Here is a 21901-nt window from a genome sequence, read left to right as displayed (position 1 = left end):
TGTGCGTGCCTAAACATAACCACAAAAAGCCCAATAATGCTGTAGTCTCTTCAAACAGATATGTTGTTATGGCAGGAAACAAATGAAATGCGTTTTCTGGGAATATCTTACTGATGTGATCAGCATCAGCATTTTTGCAATATTTGACAGAGAAGCTAATTAGCATTTGCTCACTTGATAAACATTAGGTTTCCCTCATCTTCGCTGTTGCAAATTAGTTTTACATAAATATAACTTCTCAGAGACAGGGTTTTCCACATCCCCGACCTCATTCAAAGTCAACATTTTCTTTCTGCTTCGTTCCCCTTTTCTGTGCAAATTGCAGCATGAATTAGCGATGCAAACACTGCGATGAATGCTCCTTTCTGTTTTGTTACAGGAACACCTGGACAGCGAAATCTCATAGGATTTCAGTTGTTAGTTTTTGAGAAATCAGGTTTTCTCTGTCAGTTTGGTATGGCTCCAAATACTACAATACCCATGACACTCTTCTGCGGAGAAACCAGTTAATGCGCATCAGTCAGAGCTGAAGCAAATTCAAAATGCTAATTCATCTGAAATGTACCCAGAATCTGTAAGTGAAGTGAATCAAACTGCAAAATAATTTAACAGATTTCAACAAAGTGTAATATTTAGCTTCAGCATGCAGTTTGTGGAGCACATAACAGAGTTTTCTTCTTTTTTTTTTTTAATATGGATTCGTAAAGAACTTGACAAATAGCATAGGTATGCATATTCTTTCACTTTTTCCCTTCCCTCCCCTACTGTGCCAGTATCTATGGTGCTGCATAATAAATAAGGGTGGAGAGCTGTACACGTCTCCCAGCATTAGCTGGACTGAGAGGCACAGTGCACAGACACTATCCGAAGCCCCGTGCACACGCCCGGTGAACGCCCTGCCCTGGCTTGAACGCGGCCCAACGTTAGCGTGACTGCCGTCAGAGTTCAGGAGTTGAGCAGCTGTGGCAGCACTTTAATGAGAGTGAGTCAGAGCTGCAGGAGGACGGAGGCATTGGGCACAGGGCAACCTCGCCGCTCCATTAGTCCAGCTGTGGAGATCGTGACATGTCTCCAGATCCACTTAATGATCATTCAACATGTATTAGGAGCCAGCTCAAAGAGCAGTTTGTTCTGGCCTTTCATGGAGAGATACATGCTGCAGTGAGGATGCAGAGTGACACTTCACAAACCGGTCATGTGATGGAAAAGTTTGGTCATCATGACTAAATATATTTGGCATTAAAACAAACACTTTGTAGACATGCAGTAGAATAGCAGCAGAGACGTTTAAAACAAATCAAAACATCCTTGTTCTGGGAAAATTAAGCTGCGACTGTCTCACATATTTGCGATCAAGAATGAATAAATGTGTTTAGAAAACAACTATTTCGACAACTTTCACCAATTTAAAGAATGATTTCTATCTGATATCATCTGTTTACACACCGATGCCTTTTGGTTAAGAATTTAGTCAGAATTTGGCTATTAGTGGATATTTTTTGTTCCCATGGCATCACATGAACGACATGGAAGTTGTAATTTCACCGTTTGGCCACTATGCAAGATTAGCTTCAAAGCCCGGCGCCCTTCCTGGGGGCTTGATATGGCTCCTCCCCTTCCTACATCACATGCAGACTCTTTTGAATATATATCCCTACTGAGTATCTACACCCACAATTGTTCATTGTTTCTCACTAGCCAATCAGAGCAGACTGGGCTTTTTCGAAAGGGGGATTAAAGAAACAGGCATTAAAAAGGAGTATTTCAGACAATATACAATATTCATGTGCTTTTTAAACATCAAAGCGTGTAAACATAATCTAGTAAAAAAAACAAATGCAATGAAACTGGAAATGAGCACGATATGTTCCCTTTAAAACAAGGTCATTTTTTACAATTTGAATGAAAAGTTGACATTTCGGAGACGCGTTTTTTAGTGGACAGTAAATAAGAGGGGAAAAATGTTTATCCGCTCAGATGGGAGACAAGCAACAACTGAGACACAGATGTCAACCAAACATCTCATCAGGCAAAATAAGTGAAAACACCTGTCGGGTTAAGACAGATCACAAGACAACTAAACTACACAATCAAATACAAACATATATCTAAGCTTTATATTGACCTCAAATCATTTTACATTTCCATGAGACAAAGACAAATCTTAACTGGGCTCTTTTAAACAAATAAAATCACATTCAATATGACATTTCTGCTCATTTGAATAAAGACTGCAGCATTAACATTTCCCTTGTTGAGTTTCCATGTTTAATGGCTCTCGATATGGGTTGCCTGGAAAAGGTTGTGGAACAGGAGCAGTCACATTAATGTGGTTGTTCATATGACCACTACGGTTGGATAATAAAAGCTGACTGTAATGGAGGCTGATTTTATTTTGATTTGTGTTTAACTTGCAGAATAGCTGTCGTACCTCTCCTCCATCATGTTTTCGTCGAATCAGTTGATTCTATTCATCAAGTCCCTCAAAGAACCACGCAGGCGAACAATCCTCTGAAAGTAATGAGAGTCATTTCCAATTGACCTTTTCCCCGGACAACTACAAATCTTTGAAATTGTCCAATTCTACGTGACATAAGCTGATGTGCCAGAACACAGAAATATGCAGCAGCAGCAAATATCCGTCATAATAAAATGGGTTTCAAAAGTCAATTGGTGATTTTACATATGTAAATTACACATTACATTCCTATATTGTAACCAGAGTTATAATGCGTGTTCACGGCTGCTCCTGCAGAGCAGATCTGCTTTATTCAACAGTGACATTCACATTAATACTGAATGTTGGAGTTCAGATTGATGTCAATTCTTTTCTCTGAAGTAATAACCCTGCGGTTTCAATAGAAATACAATAGTAAAAACACTATGTGGTATTTGTTACAATTACACACATATATATATATATATACAATTTATTTTTGTGTGTATTTTCCCTTGCCCTTGCGCAACAGGTTTGCGCAAGGGCAATAAATAAACCTTGTACCTTGCTTAAATGCAATCTTGATGTCATGGAAATGTACTCTTTTGAGTGAGCAGGGTACAATAAAGGTTGCATTACATTTGCAGTTGTTCGTTTATTTTACTCTTCCTTCTTAATTTATTCATTACTTTAACTTATTTACTGCTTTTATTGTTATCCTTTGCAAATAACTGTCCATAAATTCACTCAGAAATCCAAAGACAAAGCTTATAACTTATAACTCCATAAACGTGTTTAGGTGTTCTTCCATATCAAAGTAATGCTGTGATAGTTGTCTGTATACATTCATTGGTACACTGCAAACAGGAACTGCTAACAGCTAACTTCGGCAGACTTTTATTGTCGCCAATGTGCCAAAATATAAACACACATGGGCTAAAAGACAGAGCTCAAGTTGTAGCCTGCAGCTAACTCACTGAAACCATCGTAATAAGGGGTGTTGGAGGGGGGGGGGGGGGGGGGGGGGCTGGGCAACACTGTTATTGACTTCAAAAATTGCCGATGTAGATGATGAAATAATGAGGCTTGTTGGAGTCATAGATGCAAGAACTCAAAGGTTTCAAACACTTCACCGCAACACTGAGAGTCTCGGGGACTCTGGAGAATTACACAAACGTTATCCTCCGTCTCGACAATGCAAAAGGTAAACAGTGGAGACACATTGTTCGTGTAACGAAATCGTTCTCCCAGGCATGTGTGCTTGCATGCGTCAATGCAGTGCCTTGTCTCAGGATGTCGCATTGTATTGTGGTAACGGTTGAGGCTGGGCTAAACTTTTGTAGCGGGATAACACAGCGTTTCCTTTTGCCCAAGTTGTTCTGCAAACGTGTGAACGGACTAACAACCGACAACTTGTCAAAAACATATCCAAAACTAACACAAAGCACAGCTATCGCACACCCACTCACATGTGTTTGAATGATGCCAAAATCGCAACCCCAACCCCCCACAGTGTACAGACACGTGTGCACACACACGCTGCCAAAGAACACATCAATACAAGATCGACCTCCCATCAGGTACAAACATGGAAACCCGATGTTTCTACCAACCACACACACTCACACACACACACACACACACTCACACACACTCACACTCACACTGTATTAGAAACATGGAGCCCTGAGGTGATAGAATTGAATGACACTAACTCTGACACCATTAATATAACAGTTATCAATATATTCTCCTGGGGCAAATACTGGACCTCTCTCTGTCTTTGTGTGTGTGTGTGTGTGTGTGTGTGTGTGTGTGTGATGAGGTCAGAATTACACCTCTAATGACCAAGTAAGGTAATTAAGACTGTAACAGCTAACTGCCCTCTAGGAACACACACATACACACGCACACACGGATCCCACACTGTTACATACTGCATGACATTGAGGCCGATCTGAAAGGCAAATCAGATGAACGTAAGACATGTAAGTTATAGTGCAGCGAGTGTCAGGAGCATGAAAGTAAACTCATAAAGTGCATTTACTCACGTAGAATTATTTTCCAGAAACACGCCTATTTGCTTTCTGTCCAAGAGTGAAGAGAGGACAGACTTATATTAATTTGTTCTGTAAGGAGCTGGAGTGTGGACGTGGTTAGCTTAGCTTAGCGTAACGACTGGAAGCAGGGGGAAACGGCAAGGCTGACGTGATACGATGTGAACGTGAATATCCCACGACTATTCACAGACCTTGAATATTGTTTGTGGTTTTAAAAGGGATCTCGCGTTTGGCACCATTGTGCCGTAACGGAGACCATGCGACCAAAATGGCAGCCCTGCGCTATAGCTGGAGACAAATACTGCACGGATGGATATGCTGTCAAACCTCAAACATCAGACCAAGGTGTGCCTGGTTTAAAGAATTCCCTTCGGTCCTTACTGCCAATTTATCTTCAGAGTAATCAAATTAGAGGAGTGCTGTGTGTCTGCCAGGAACACACTGCCTTTAATTGTTTATCCTCAAGTGAGGAGAACTGAGCGAGAAAAGGTTAATTGCCCCATAACTAACTGCCAGGGAAGTAGAAGTGGAGAAAAATGAAGAGTGAGGAAGAGGAGAGTGAGTGGTAGGGTGAAGGTTCAGGTTCTTGATGGATGGATGAATATACAGTATGTGGAAGCAAGGAACCTTACGGGCAGCAGGGTTCTCTAAATTGCTTCTGCAAATCTGGAGATTTTCTCCACCTGTCCTCGGAGGAAGTTTGTTTTAACATTTACAGACGATTAAGTGTGATCATGTTCATTGTCTTTAAATGTGATTCCTTCTGAGCAAAACAAGTTAAATTCAAATGAAATGAAGATAATTAAATTATTGTCAAGACAGTTAAATGAATAAATATTAGAAAGACAATACTTTTCAGGATTATTCCAAATGTTTTTTGAGCAGCTGAAACCCCCAAACAACAGGAAAGTTTAAATCTCATCCTGTTCTTTTCAAGAAATGTTGGTTTGCAGGAGTGTAATTGTACATCATCACCACCATCTGGTAAGAAGTCTGGTTCGGTTCATCACAACAGGGTCTAGCTCTATTTCTACCTTCTTTAGTGTTCCAGTGTAGCTGCTCAAGTCTCGTCTTCCTGTGTCTTTTTTTTCAAACGACCATTTTGGACAAATGGTCCCTTGTTTTCATCCTTTGTTGTTGTTTTTTCCTGACAGAAATGGGGCTTGGGCTGTTCTCAAAATAGCAACGAGTGAGTAAAGACATCCAGAGACAAAAAGACAAAAGGAAGTGGTTCATCCAATTCATGAAAAGACGTACAGTAGGTGTGGACAGACAGGCGAAAGGACGGATGGAGGTGGGGGGGGTGCTGTTTGAGTAATGTGATGTGGCGTGGTCCCCCGAGTGCCCGGGTGGAGGAGTGAGAGATTAGCTGTCGAGTCGAACACAGAACTCCCCCTCCACCACCATCCGAACCGCCCTCCGTGCCGCCTCCATCTGTCAGACACCACAGAGACGTCCACCAGCCTAACAGCACAATGTCCACACACACCTGCGTCCACACACACACACGCAGCTGCATCTAAACAAACACACCCACAAACAAGTTGTACTGCATTTGTGAGGACAGGATGAGACTAGATTTGATTCTATCTATGATCAGCATGTTGTTAGGCGTTAAACATGAAATCGTTTGATCATTTCAATCAGACGTCAATGTTAAACTGCTGGTAACCATAGCAACAAGGCAGTTAACGGACTTACCTCATCAAACCCACTTTAATAAAATGTAGTCTCTAATACTAACACATGGTATGAGAGTGAGTCTGGATTAATAGAGAAAATCATGGACTTTGCAGACGGCACGCCACTCGGCTTTGTGTTTGAATGCTTTTTGTCTCCATCTCAAGCAGTGTGTTGTAAATGACTGGATGAGAAGGCTATTTAGAAGTGTTGTGTGAATGGGTGAATGTATCGTTATTGATTGGATGGTTGGCCACTCTATTGATTTTTCTGTAGTTTTATGGTAGTTTGTAATTATGGTGGATCAGCAGGGCTGTGAATTCAAGATACGTTTCCCCACAGGAACAGTAAAGTATCTCACCATATGCCCCCGTCTATTATTTTATTATATCATTGTTGACCTGCAGGAGTTACTCAAAGTTTAATATTGGCTGAAGACTGATGTAGAACACTGATTAAAATATGTTCACAGCAAGCCCAATATGTGCTTTTAATGGAAACCTGTCGACTAATCAGACACACGTTTTTATTCCTGGCCGTGTGTGTGTCTGTGTGTGTAGACATTACGTTTTTTTATCACTTTGTGAGGACTTACCGCAGAATTACTGCCAGAATAAAATAAAATCGGTCCCCACAAAGGTAACATTTTGGGTTAAGGCCTGCAGTGTAGTTTAAGCATCCAGGGAATTATTTATATAAGTAAACTATATCTACACTTACACTATCAATTGATTCTGGTCACAGTCCACAGCGTTTTCTGTTATACTGTTATTTGCCTATTGTCAGAGACAATTAGGTAATTGTGTGCTGCAGGCCGAAAGTCATTTTTAAATAATGTGATTTTGCTTTGTACAATGTGTAACCGACTTGGATAGGCGCATTGAAGGAGACGACTCAGAGGGTGCTTTTCCAGCATTTATTTGCTGCAGAAAGCAATAGCACACATATAAGTTGACTTCTGGTCTCACTCTCTCTGCACATCTGCTCCCTCAACAATACAAAACACCATTGTGAGGAGAAGACGGGACTACGGGAGCTGAGGAGGTGCAGAAGAGGTGAGACGTCATTTCCGCAGGAAACATTAATAAATAAATAAAATAACGCTAACTACAAATAAGTCATTAAGATAACATGTACACATACGCAACAGGATCGTTAAATGACAAAATGAATTCAAATATTACAAATCGAAAATAAGAAATAAAGTACATTTTTAAATGAAGTTAATCTGGGCAACATGGTTGTTGGTTTATGCCGCAGGAACATTAAAACGGGCTGAAGCAGACATCCGCCTTTAACATACTTTTCTACGAGCCTTGAAGGTACAGTGTGTAGGGTTTGGTGGTAGCGTTGAGGTTGCAGATTGCAAACAACTGAATACCCCTCTGCTCGTTCCTCCGTTTCCAAGACTGCGGCAACAGCCGAGTGCAAAACCGTGATAATGCCTTTGGCCTCGTTCAGAGCCCAACCACACCTTGATACATTTACTTTAGGAGCAGCGGTCTCACAAGCATGTAGGAGGTGGCCTTCAGCTCCCATAAAAAAGTAAAAAGGCTCTCACTAGAGAAACATTTCTACTGTAGAAACATGGTGGTGCAACACAGCAGACTCCGAGGACTCACTCCCTATGTAGATATGAAGGACTCATTGTAAGCTTTTGTTTTGTTTCAGGGAAACACTCACGAAAACCTAGTTATTAATATTATATTCAATTTCTTCCATGAGATCCCCCTCAATGCTACACGGAGCAATCATTTCAAAAGCGGCACCAAAACAATGAACTAAGACCCCTATGTATCCGAGATACATCCGAGATTTAAAGAGCAGCTTCTTGTGGCTGCAGGTGGTATCGCAGCTGAGGACACTTCAACATGGCTGCTTGTGTCAAAAACACACACACACACACACACACACACACACACACACACACACACACACACACACACACACACACACACACACACACACACACCCATCACACCCATCACTTGCTAAATTAAAAGAAGGCCATGCACCCCCTCAGCCCTCAAGCCAGGGTCAGGTTCAATCATTTCCCCTTAACACACCAATTTTGTTTTTCCTCCTCAGAGGAGACTTTCATTTCTCTTCTATTTCTCCTTTATTTCTCTCCGCCTTTCCTTTTCTATTACCCTTTGTCCTGAGTCCATCCCGCCCATCTCCCCCCCCCCCCCATGTCTAAGACACACATATACATGACAGACAAAACAGACAAGTGCGGTCTGACTGTCAATATCAAAGCGCTGTCTGACTTTCTCGTACACCTCGGGCGAGAATCTGAACGATCAGTGTGTTCTCCTGTCGGGGAATCAACGCTAATGAGCCGTTGTTGATTTACAGTAGTTTTCATCTCACGGAATATTCACCTGCGCACGAGAACACACACATGCAAGCACAGAGACCCAGAGGGCAGCAGCGTACGGCGTGCCTGGTGCTGTCAATCAGAAGCCAATAACGATCAGAGTGCTGTGAGAATATGAGTCGATGAAATTGCTGAGCAAATAGTCCGTGGCCCCGGCCATTATTGGGTCTTCTTCTGCATATCTGCTGCTCGGTGCAATATCTGCTGATGGGTGCTGAAAGCCGCGCTTGAACATGTCGGAGAAACGTAGGAGCACGGTATTGTTTTATCGCAATCGTTTGTTCCCTGACCTTCGTGTTATTCATCCCAGTTGCCGATCCCCGCTCCAGAGTACGGCAGCCATACACTGCAATGTCGAAATGTAGAGGACATACTTCACTCTGTGTTCTAATGTTTTTCCCTACCAATCATCGGAACAGAATATATAAGGGGCATGGTACCCAGTGAGTTCTGTCGTACTTTGTGGGTTCATTGCCATTGGGTCAATCAATTCATGAGACAAATACAGTTGGACAGAGAGGAAAGAAAGAGAACGGTGCTAAAAGTGAAAACAGAAAAGCTTCCAGACTATTCCCAAACTGAAAAACTGGCTGAGACACACACTCTCTCATGTGAGGCGAGGAAGATGTAGTGTCGAAATTAAATCTCGCCACAGGGCATCGCATTAAAACACACACACACATTTATATGAAGTATGTATATATATATATGGGGAGAACCAGCCAAAATGAACTCTCACACTCACACACACACACACACACACACACACACACACACACACACACACACACACACACACACACACACAGAGTAAGGCACATTTAGCAGGAATGGACTCAATCCAGAATGTACAATCCATTCTGCAGCTGTGGCCTGAGGCAAGGCCGTTAAGGAGACAAATGGAGGGAAATAGAGTCTCAACAGCCACTGCTCTGCCTTCATCCTTACACTCACAATCTTAATCACACACACACACACACACACACACACGTTCGCGCACACACACGGCTGCCTTCCACACATATCCCGGCCCCAGTAGTCCCATGTGTCCAGCAGCCTCTGCTCGTCCTGCAGAGCCATCACACTGCGGTTCACGTGAACTGCTACAAATTAACCAGTAGCCTCTTAACCTTTCCAGGGCAAGGAAATACATCAAGGCTGCCCCCATCTCCCCTGCTCCCCGTCCCTTCGGCAGGGTCATCTCAGCCTGGCTAGTGGGCTTTCACATTGACAACGTGAGCCGTTGTTTTGGTGTGATGTGGTACTACACAGTGCATGCATGGAGAAGAAAATATGCAAAAAAAAAAATATATATATAACAGTAAAAACGTGGCTACTTTAGGATTTAAAGAGTTTCACCGCCATCCAAACGGCTGAGCAGCAACAAGTGTTAACAGCAAATCAACCTTCTTCATTTATTATAAAGATTTTTCTTGACATGAGCTGTTATTTGACCCCATTAGCTTTCGTTATGGATACAATTTAAGTCAGAGTGAAAAGGGGAGTCTGTCTGTCGGCAAGAACAACTCAATCATTCATCGTCATTTTCATTCAGTGACGTGAGGCTGATAACTCCTGCGATAAGAGTTAAATAATTGCCATTTTTCAATACGACGCAAGGAAAAGATGCAAGTGAGGGAAACCTGGATGCAAGAGACTTGGGATGCACCCTGACTTTTCCTCCAGTGGGTTCACAGCTAATTAGCAGAATGCTAAACGCTACACCATACAACCCTAAAGACTGAAACATCTGGTCTCTTCTGAAGAATTTATTTATGCCTTTACACTCCAAGTAAGTAAAGCATCTTAACGGGTAACAACTTGAATTGAAAAAAGAAAAAATGTGACCATATTACCACGCTACATGCTGTTTGATGCATCTATGCTATTTGTTCTTTTGGGCCCATCCCTTTTAAGACCATTACCTACGTTTTGTCATGTCTTGTGACCGCATTTTCTGTTCTCTCCTCTAGTGCCCTCACTTCCAAAGCCGAGTGTTAGTCCACTCAGACTTTGACATTTTCCTCGACTTTCGTCCAGATCACCACTTTGACCGATAGCACAGCCAGCAGACACACAGGAGAGATGGTCTGCAGGGTGCTGGGGTTTTATTATTGAATTATGATTAAGATGCAACCTCATTTGCGTGGAAATGTGGATGTTTTATTGAGGGCCGGTTATTCTGCAGGTGAATAATAATGTGTATCGTGTTAAGTATATTGATAAAAATGTTTTTAAAAACAAAAAAATAGATCCTCTCCATTCTGCAACCCCTTGCTAATGTGTCAATACTGTGAGAGGTGGGGGATAGAAATCCAAAGTCTTCATTTAATGCTAAAAAAGGCAACTGAAATGTGTGAGGCTTCAGCAGACTGAGCTATCCAAATCAAGTGTTTTTTTCCACTGTTTTTTAGCGTGAGATTCCCTCCTTACATTTCTACAGTCTGTGTATCCGTGCTGTCCAGTTCTTGCGGCTGAAGCCTTGGAGGAGCTCAGTACCGCATTTTTTTTGGCATGAAACAAGGACTGCGGTGTTCGACTCCCATCTTTCACAATAAAGAAATGGACAGTATGGAGAGGAGGAAGGAATCAATAAATGTAGAAATCTATATATGCCGAGTAAAATCAATAAAATCTGATTAAAGAACCTCAATGCATGCTTTAAGCAGAGCACTTGAGTAAATACACTTCAACATTGCTCACACTAACACACAACCCAGCCTCTATCATTAATTCACAACGTGTTCATCCCCATCTCCTTATCCTCCCCCCCATCCTCTTCATATTTGGGTTTTATTCCTCTGCAGAGTACAGTATAGGAGAGAAGGGGTGTTAGGGGTTTACGGGTGGCAGAGTTTCTACGATTCTTCTTCATGGATTGGGGATCCCTTCCAGGCATTTGCATGACAGAAGGGGCCTTTGAAAGCAAATTAGGCTCTTTTTAGGCTTCATCTGGCACAAGCCTGTGTACTCCAAGGTCACCTCTAATTTGATATGGAAGTGGTTTTAAATATTCATCCATGACCCCAGGTGCTCCCCTATGTACAGGCAGCGAGAGCATGGAGCAGTGGCGGGAAACCGCCGCCCCCTTGTTAGCTGCTGTCACTGAAAACACAGTGTTCCCAACACTCGCTCCAGGCAGTGAGGCAGGGATGTGGAGGAATAAATGTAGCGTTCAACTTGAATTTGCGTTGGGTGGGAAATCCCAGTTGCATCCGAACAGGTGACATTTCTCAAACCGTTGAACATCGTTCTCCCCCACCAAAGTATTCATTTGCATGTAAATTTGGGGAGTAGCTTCACAGCCAATTAAAAACCCGCCCAAGGAGTGTGTTCTTTTATTAATAGTTTAACTGTAGGCAGGAGGGTTTTACAACTTCTTGGCACATGCATGAACATCCCAAAGGGTTTGCAGCAGCCAACAACGATCTTAAAACCGAATATATCACACCATAAATCCTGCTGAATTATTCAAATTGATGCTTCATTAGTTTAAGCTTTTTAACTAGTGGAAAATATGGTCTTGGTTCGGCAGAGTCAACTTAACATTTTAAGCTAAAAGCACTCATTCTGTGATTTGCCTACAGGTACAGAATGTACTGTATGTTCTTTTGGTGCTACTATCGATATGTGGTCAGTTGGTCTGTTTCACCAACAGATAGCTCAACAACTACAGGCCAGATTTTCATGATGAAGGATTACATTGTCCTGAAGTCAATTCTAATTCATTTATTTATCAAGCATACAGCATAAACAGATCCTGACCAGCCTGGGGTCTATCAGAAGTCAATGAAATAATCCCCACAAAGGGCATAACAAAACAAGCCCAAGAGTCTTCAGTGATGCTAGCAGGTCTGCTGCTTTGCAATCAATTCCATCCGTTTTTTTGAGATACTTCAGTCTGGACCAAAGTGATGGAACAACTGACTAAAGTCCCTTTCACACATGCACTGAAACCATGACCTTATCTAGACATTATGCATGACTTAGCATGAGCTGTGTGTGACAGCGCAAATGTTAGAATCAGTCGGACCAGACATTGAACAGACTTTAACACTTGAATGCAGAATTTGTAGAGATTATACGGCTGGTAGTGCAAATACAGGTACAATAAAATTGTATCTGGGCGGTAGTTTGAGTGGTTTGTTTCCACTTTCTCAGACCACACAATGTTGCGGAGTTTAGTGGATGGATGCATGTGAACGTCTGGAACAACCTAGATCATTGGCTTTACCGATAATGTCAAACTTGCTTGTTGAATATTGTAGGCCTGTCTTTCCAATAGTTAATTACATGTCACCATCATAAATGCACAATAAGTGGTTTTCATCTGCACTGTGCACGATTAATGCACCGCAGCAACAATAATGATATAGATCTTGTGTAGTGTAGTGGTTGAACAAATGATCTATGCTGTCGTTTCTCTGGAGAGGACAGTCTAACTACATACATGTTCAGTTGCTATTCATTTTCAGTTTGAAGGGGTGGAGAACAGTGGACTAAAAAAGAAGAATATGTCCATCTGACAAAGAGCCATTTTGCCATATTTTCCACCAAATAAAATGTGTCTGTAGCTGCAAAAGCTATTTGATATCACAGCTTATAAAGTTGTATATATAGTTATATTATATATACAAAAACTATGGTTTGTTATACGACATTATAGAACAAGAATAAAGACAATTCTTGACATTTTATTGCTATTTTCAGTGACAGTATCTCCTCAAACTCCAAGATAAGAGGTGTTCCCTTTGAAAGATTGTCCAGTGTGCAAAAAATCAAATAAAAGTAACCGCTATTTATTTTTATGTTATATTTTGTCAAAGCCTGAGGCCATGTCCACATTACTACATTTCCATTTGAAAACGCATATGCACTAAAGTTTTGTGTTGAAGTATCAAACACGACCTTTCATTTTTAAAGACTACTTTATTACTTTGTCGTATTTTTTTAACTTAGCAACCAATCTACTTCCTGTTTACATCGGCACCCACCATCATGCCCAGTGTACGTGAAGAGTCACGTGATATTCATTTTCAGACGTGTTAGTCTGGACGGAGATGATTTAGAACACGATGCTGAAACACCGTGTGGACGGAGATCGTTTTTGTTTGTTAAAACGTATTAGTGTGGATGTAGACTCAGGGAGCCGCAACAGAGGGGCTTGAAGAGCAGCGGGTTGCCGACCTCTGCCTTAACCTAACCCCAACCTAACCTGCGTTATGGGGACGTGCATTTTGTCCCCAAAAAGAACCGAGTCCCCACCAAATGTGACTGTGTAATCAGACGTATGTCCCCACAACGGGTAAAACACAGCCTCACACACACACACACACACACACACACACACACACACACACACACACACACACACACACACACACACACACACACACACACACACACACACACACACACACACACACACACACACACACACACACACACACACACACACACACACACACACACACACACACACACACAGCGCCAGAGGGGAGTTCTGACAGATCTCTCTGATATGTTGTCAGTGAGATCACACAAATATTTAACAGCGACAGCGACTATTGCTGTTTTATTCAAAATGAGCAGCATAAATATGCACACATAGATACATATATAGAGACATACAATACAGCGCATATCTGTGTGCATGCTTTTAAATATGCATTTCAAAGAGTTTTCATTGATGCATATCTTCATCGTGTGCTGTTTTGTTCTTGTGCATTTGGCAGACAGCACTGAGGCTGATTTGTTGGCTTCATAACACTATCAGACACACACACACACACACACACAGAATCTTTTCTCGTTTTTGTATGGACGTGCCACTTCCATGTCAGCTGTAATGATCATAAACACGTTTAACACAGAGTGGGTTCAAATACAAACGATGTAAGCGATGTCTCCCCGTGTTTTCACTATAACACTAGCCCCCCTATCAATAATAGAAGGCAAATAGCATAATGCCCAGCTAAGGCCTGAGGGAAACATGAGGAGGGACGATATGTAGATTAACTGATATGATTATGTCCTCAGATGAGCAGCTGGCTTGAATAACCACTCACTAGTCACACAGGCTTCAATTGGAGTAAATGAGAAAGAGGAAATACTCAAAAAAGGTTCAGCTGTGCTGTACTGTGGCATGATGGTATGATTTGTATGGGGGAGGCTGAATCTGCTCTTCTTCCCCAAATCAAACCGTTTAAACTGACAGAGACCAAACGTATTGTATTGTCGGGACTAAAGTCCTAAAGTATATTTCATGGATTTTATGATTTATGAAGTTTCACCCATGAATGTTCACACTTGTCCACATACTTTTACTTTTGTTCTGTGGCTTTTGTTCCCGGTTTGGGGCCCTCAGTTCCAGTGAAGAAAATAATAATCTTAATAATCCATCATATTTTTGACAGTATTTCCCACTTTCTATAACCATTTTGTCTTTGTCTCTTTCCTGTTTCAACATGCCAATATCCCTGTGCACAAAGCCAGCCTCATAAAGAAATCATTTCCCCGGTTTAGTATTGAAGAACCTCGACCCTATACAACCCCTTTGGGATTGAAACACCGACAGGGTCGAAACTGATCACCCGACATCAGTGTTGGACCTCTTGTGGTCTGCTGTTGTGGCAGAATGGGAGCTTATCTTTGCAGCAGGCTCAGCATCCGGTAGTCTGACTGAAACCAGACTTGTGGAAGCTGTTAGAGCAACACATGTTCAACCCAAAGCGCCAAATACTAAGCTTGGCTTCAAATTGTGATGCTCTACATACCCCTCTAGCATCAGTCTTGGACGTGGCAGGGACAGCGTGTCAATATGTGCTCATACATGCAAAATGTTGTTTTTTTTTCAAAATAAGCTTCCGTCTTCACAGGAAGTTTAGGTTTAGACGACAAAACCACTTATTTCGGTTTAGGAAATGAGCGTGGTTGACGTTTACTTGACTGACGAATGACTGATGTGACAACCGAGTGTCTAATGACACTAACACCACTCAGGTGACTAACGATTCACGCGCTACACATGGGACACAAACGGCGCTTTCGAAAGTCCTGTGTTTGTTTCACCCATTCACCTCTATTTCCACCTGCCCTGTGTGGACTATCTCACACTTTATACCACGTCAGTTACTGTGAGCTTGTAACAAGGACACGGAACTGTTAACATTGGAGTTAACTGCATGTCCGGTGCGTCACAGACGCAGAGGAGCACCTACCAAGCTGCGGTATTTGACAAATTGAGGATGAGAAGGTGTTGGTTTGAGCAGGACATCAACCATCATGGCGTGGGACTCCCATGTTCAACTAATACGCCCAGGTCGTTAACATCCTTGTTATGTAGCCCATCGAATAATGGTGGAAACTGCAGAACTTTATGATGAAACTGCCCTTGCATGAGGTTTGAGTGTTACAGACGTCTCTTTTATAATGGGGGTCTGTAAGAATAATGAGTTTGTGGCCAACTTGGGTCTTATTTTGCTGGCTTAGGTGCGGGTTCAAGTCGGTTGTGAGAACATTGTACTCAATTGCCAAAAAGATTTGGAAATACTTGGAGGTACTTTGGAGGTTTAAACTGTGTGCGAGAGAATGCACACAAACTGCCATCATTTGTTAAGTTCATTTATTTACTCGGGACAGGTGACCACCTGAGCACAAACGCCTGGCATTTAAAAGAGTCATGTGTGGCGTGACTCATAACTCTGCAGCACTCTTTAACAATGAACCCAGCTGAAAATGCTGCAGTTAGTCCTGCTGCCACACACACACACACACACACACACACACACACACACACACACACACACACACACACTTGGAGACACTGAAGATGTCGTTCAAACTTTAAGTTCACATTAAAGTCTCCACGACAGCAGAAATATGTCGGAGCTCTTTGTTCATCTTTGCATATGTTTTCTTCCACTTATAAAATATGCATGTTTGCATTAGTTTGATGAATATATTTTCATGAAACTTCCTTTACATTTTCATTTTATTTTCATATCCAAGGTAAAGCCTGCTTTCTCAAAGATGCTCGTATCACCGACCACAAAGGCAAACCTCCTCAGAGCCTGCGCGCAACGAGGAGAGGGAAAGATGAAGGCAGAAAAAGGACAGTAGCTCATTTATGTTTTGCAGTTTTTGTGCAATTCCCATACATGCAGCACAGGGACAAGGTTGCCGTTTTGTCTGACAACCCTTGCAAACCGAGAGACGACATTGAAGTTTGTATTGACTCTTGAGAGAATGAGAGAACAAATATGTGCTGTGAAGGCAGAGAGAGGAAAAGAGTTTGAACGCCTCTGTCTTTCTTTTGTTCTCTCCCTCTCTGCATCATATAGGCTCTATATACTATACTTCTGAGCTGCTTATCCTTTGTGCTCTACAGATAAATGTCCTACAGTGCCCCCTAGAGGTGCACTGGAAAAGCACAGCCCCCATTCACTTCTGCTGGTGCGAACCAGTTTCTTTGTTCCCGCGGTTGGATTGAAATGAAGCTTTCTGTTAATCATCGGTTAATCGCTAATTCAAAGAGTTTTCAACACAACAAGGACAATGGAAGTGACGGAGGGAGATACTTCTGAGGGGGGAAGGGATTCACATAATTTCCTTTCCTCCTACAGGTACTTGCATAATCCCCAATGCCTCTGCATGAAACCCAAACATTGTGACAAAGACATACAGATCCACACAAAACCTCCATCTGTCACCTACTCAGGGTTTCTCTCCACGTCTCCGACTTTAATTTCGGTTTCTGTAACACAGTCCTCCACAAAGCCCCAGGCACCCAAACTAAACTCCACAGAAGATGACAAAAAAAACAACAATAATCAAATTCTAACGTGAAATCATTAGACGTGTTTAGTTAAGAGTTGATTCAGTGGGAGGTCGCAATTTTACAGTCAGTGAGCATGCAGTTAGGCAGGTCGTGTTTCTGTGATGGGAAAGAGAGGCAGGAGGGGGGTCTCTTTTGGCTCGTATTAACACTGACAAACACGCACACACGCATGTATGAATACACACACACACAAACAGCAGTTCAACTGGTACGTCCTCTTGACAGGTCAACCATACAGAACCAAATCAGCGTGTGCACACACACACACACACACACAAACCCCCTGGGGCTCAAATCACATTCAAATTGTTTATTCTTGCAATCTATCCATGTTAATGACTCCGCTGTAGAACATACTGATTATTTCACCAGCCCTGAGATGAGAAGAAGCAGTGTGTGTGTGTGTGTGTGTGTGTGTATGTGCCTTGAGAGTCATGACATTTTGGACATTATTGGAAAATATTTTTGGATGCTGAAGATATTTTTGGAAGGTGAGGAGACAAGATTCTGGGATACTTTTGGAAAGTCAAAACATAAACATGGGATCGTTTGTCAATTAAAGACGTTTTAGAATGGGGAGGACCTTTTTGGAAACGGAGGACATTTTCTAAAGTGGGGACATTCTTGAAGATTATGGACATTTTGGAGTCTTTTCCCGAGTCATTTTATTTATTTTTTCAAGTGTGGACATATTTAGAAAAGGATGAAATTTGGGGAAAAGAAAGGTCACCTGTCTCTGGCAGATCACTTGATCTATGTGTTGCTGTATGGACCATTAAGTCTCGTTTATATGGGGATATCCAGTCAAATAAAGAACAATGGGAAGGTTGACACTATAACATTATCCATGTCACACACACACACAGCTAGTGTGAATGGTGTCAGGGCATCTCTCTCTCAGGAGACACACCAGGATCCACCTGCCTAACAGACGCAGACTTTCTACTTCCCTCCTCTCCTTTCATCTCTCTCCTCTCCTGATTCGCTCCCTCACCACTTTAGCGGCCTTTTCCGTCCCCACTGAGGTTTCCACATTGAATCAAAACCTCATCTAATCCGGCTGTACTGAATCCAGGGGGGGGATTCACACACCAACACCGAGCAGTAAAACCCGGCTCTCTTCACAAGGACGACAGAAAACTCGACTAACAGCCCTACTGGGTCCACGTCTCAGAGGAGATGGAGGGGAACCGTCACCGCTGCAGCATCATGACCAAAACAAACAAATATAATTTGCAGGTCAACACACTGAGCATTGTGTCTTTGCATTTGGGGACACAGCAGAACTTGTGAATCCTTCTGTAGAGCAGCCAGCTGGGAGAAGACACAGGTGGTGGAGTTTAATACTTGGCTGGATGTGTGTGTTGAGGGAGGGAAGGTAACATATTTGTATTTCATATTATTTCTAAGATTTGATAGAATACTGCATAATAAATCCCACAGACTCGGCACGGTTACATGTGGGAAATTTCTCTCAGGACCAAGTATCAGTTTTACCAACATTTTTACTATCCATTATCCATTACATCTGTTAGCCATGCTAGCGGCATCTAGTGGCTCTACGGATGGCAATTCTGTCGTCAGTCGAAACTATTTGGTTCAGACAGAAATAACTCCATATCAATGTAATGGATTGCAATGGAATTTTGTACAGACGTTCATGGCCCCTAGAGGATTCATGATAATGACTTTGGTGATTCTCTGACCTTTCGTCTGGCACAGCCGGCAGGTCAACATTTCCACCTATTCAATGAAATTGCTCCACCTCTACCCGATGGATTCGCACAAAATATTATGCGGATAATCATTGTACCCAGAGGATGTATCCTCCTAGCCCTGACGCTTCCTCTGGCGCCAACAGCATAATTGTTGGTCCATCCACCACTTTGGTCCAGACTGAAATGGCTCAAAATAAACTCTTGAGGGTTTAGTTTATTTTTTATTTAATAATGTATCGGATTCCTTTTGCTTTATTCAGTTTCAGTATAGTCTGACTCACCGGATGTAGACTGTGGGTATAAGCAAGTAATTATCTCATGTAGCATTCTGCTCCCCTTCCGATATCTATTTTGGAAGGGCACCGATGCTGCATCCTGGGCTTTGCGACGCCCAAGACGATTGTGATTGGTTTACAGAAATACAAACAAGCCGGAGTGTTCTTTTCCCCCTATACCGCAATGGTAACGTGTGGTTTGTTTCGTGTTGTTTAGCGCTGACTCAGCGCTGTGGAGATAGTTCTGGCTATGTGAGGCTAGTTTGACAACTTTAATATCTGTGGTGTCTGTGTTTCGTGCTCATCCATGTGTTTCTGCAGGCCTTTGTCATTGTAGCAGTGATCCATCCCAATCAGCCGACTGAGCTCAATGCTCATTGTTCCAGCGACTTATGCTGTTTAAAGCATTGCTATTGTTTTATATCCCAAGTGGATGCAAACACACACACACACACACACACACACACACACACACACACACACACACACACACACACACACACACACACACACACACACACACACACACACAAACACGCAAGTGTAGTTCTGCCAGGGCCAAATATATGCGGGACACATTTCATACCACACACTATACCAACAGACAATCATTAACAGACAAAGGGGTGATGCAGCTTTTCATTTGATCGGATGAAGAATGAAATGTGAGTCCCATCTGACAGCTGCCCTTTGATTCACTCAGTGTTGTGGCATAATAATGAAGATATACGTTGTTTGGAGGCCCTTTGCGGAGATTTTTGTTCGAGTGTCCACATTGTGTATTTCGAACATTATCAAAATGTGGCTGCATGTTTGTAATGGTCTGTTTGAAAGTTGTATGCGTGAAAGGTGTCATGAGAAGTTAATTCAGCTTTATGAATAAACAGACAACAGATAAACAATAATCTACACGGCAGTAATTCAGGTAGAAGTGATGAATTGGCCTGTTTTTAAAGTGGGTTTTCAGACAAGATTTTAAAACAACATTCTTAATTCTAAAGGTTCTTTTGAAGCAACTCAGCCTTCATGCAACAACGGATTTCCACCAACTGCTCCCTCGATGCTTTGACAGCATGCCAAGACTTATAGAAATATTACTGGATGGTAACAAAGTTATCGTCTTTTTGTCTTGGTTGAAATGATAAGTCACATTTTACTGCCTGGTAAAGTATCAGATGCTCATTTTTCTTCTGGAAAATATACAGAAAAGCCAAGGAATATTTGTCTTTTGAGAAAGACGGATGAGAGAGAAAACCCATGGAGTTAGAGAAGCTATTATTAGAGAGGGGGGTGGGTCCTCAGCTCTCCATAGGATCCATATAAGTTTCCCGAACAAAGAAAGCGACGCCTGCCACCTTGATTCCATTTCCTGTTGTCTAATGAAATCAGGGATGACCCCGGCTAGTCCATTGTAAATGGTTATCATCTCCAATCCTCCGTCTGCTTTACCCCTCACGCCTCCACCCACCACCCCAACACTCAACACACATAACCAGCCCTCATCATCCTCATATACGTACATCAGCCCAGAGGGACCGGCCCTGATATTTACACAAAGACACGAAGACGCTGCTCGCCTGCTGCACCAGCTGCACTCTCGGGAAGAAAAAAAAAACGGTATACACCAGCGACAAGACTTTAAAGACAGATGGGAGTTTACTGCTCTCTCATATTTAGAGCAGGTTATGGGACACAGAGGAAGGCTTCGGGGAAATGACTCTCTCCCTACACACCGTCCTCTGTCTTACATTTGAGAAAATCCCACAATAGTCTGGCTGTGCAATAGTCTGGCTTTACTGAAAACAGGATGTGCCTTTTTCAAAGGGACTTTGATCAAAGGATAACAGTACAGAAAGATAAAGTGTAATGGTTTAACCCACAACGGTTTCAGTTCCTAAATATCTCTAGACTCTTCCTACATGATTCTCTAAAATAAAAAAAACATTCCTACAGATGAAAAAAACTAAATTTGGGCGACGTTACATTCCTTTCGAAACCCATTTGCTGTTGCAAACTAACCGTACATAAACGGGTTAAAGTCCCAGCCACAACTGATTGCGAGTGCATGGTCAGGATATTTGAAATGGTGGCTGATGACCAAAAGGCTCGCGCTAAGTTAACAGCCAATATCTGCAGTAATATTTGAATCATGCTGCCACAAAAGATAAACACAACAATCTTTTACTACATTTTAGCTCATTTTCCAGCCCCACTGACGGATAGCCAACTTCAGTAACTTCATAAGCCAAAAACCATGGCAACAACAAACGCGTCCCAGCCGTGTGCATTTTAGCGTCCCTTGGACGCAGCGTGTTTCTGTATTTGTCTGTCTTGTATTTGCAGCATTTCTTCTGAATGTTGTGCATGTGCTGGTGAAGAGATCTTGTTAATTTGATTGCGTTGAGCACTCACGGCTAATACTATCAACTTTAAAGTTGGCTCTACAACCCATATCTGTCTTTTAAAGTGGCAATGCTGCAGCTCTTTTTACACTCAGAGTGGGTAAACACCG

This window comes from Pholis gunnellus, assembly GCF_910591455.1.
Source record: "Pholis gunnellus genome assembly, chromosome: 4".
Taxonomy (NCBI): Eukaryota; Metazoa; Chordata; class Actinopteri; order Perciformes; family Pholidae; genus Pholis; species Pholis gunnellus.
Note: the sequence above shows the minus strand (reverse complement) of the source record.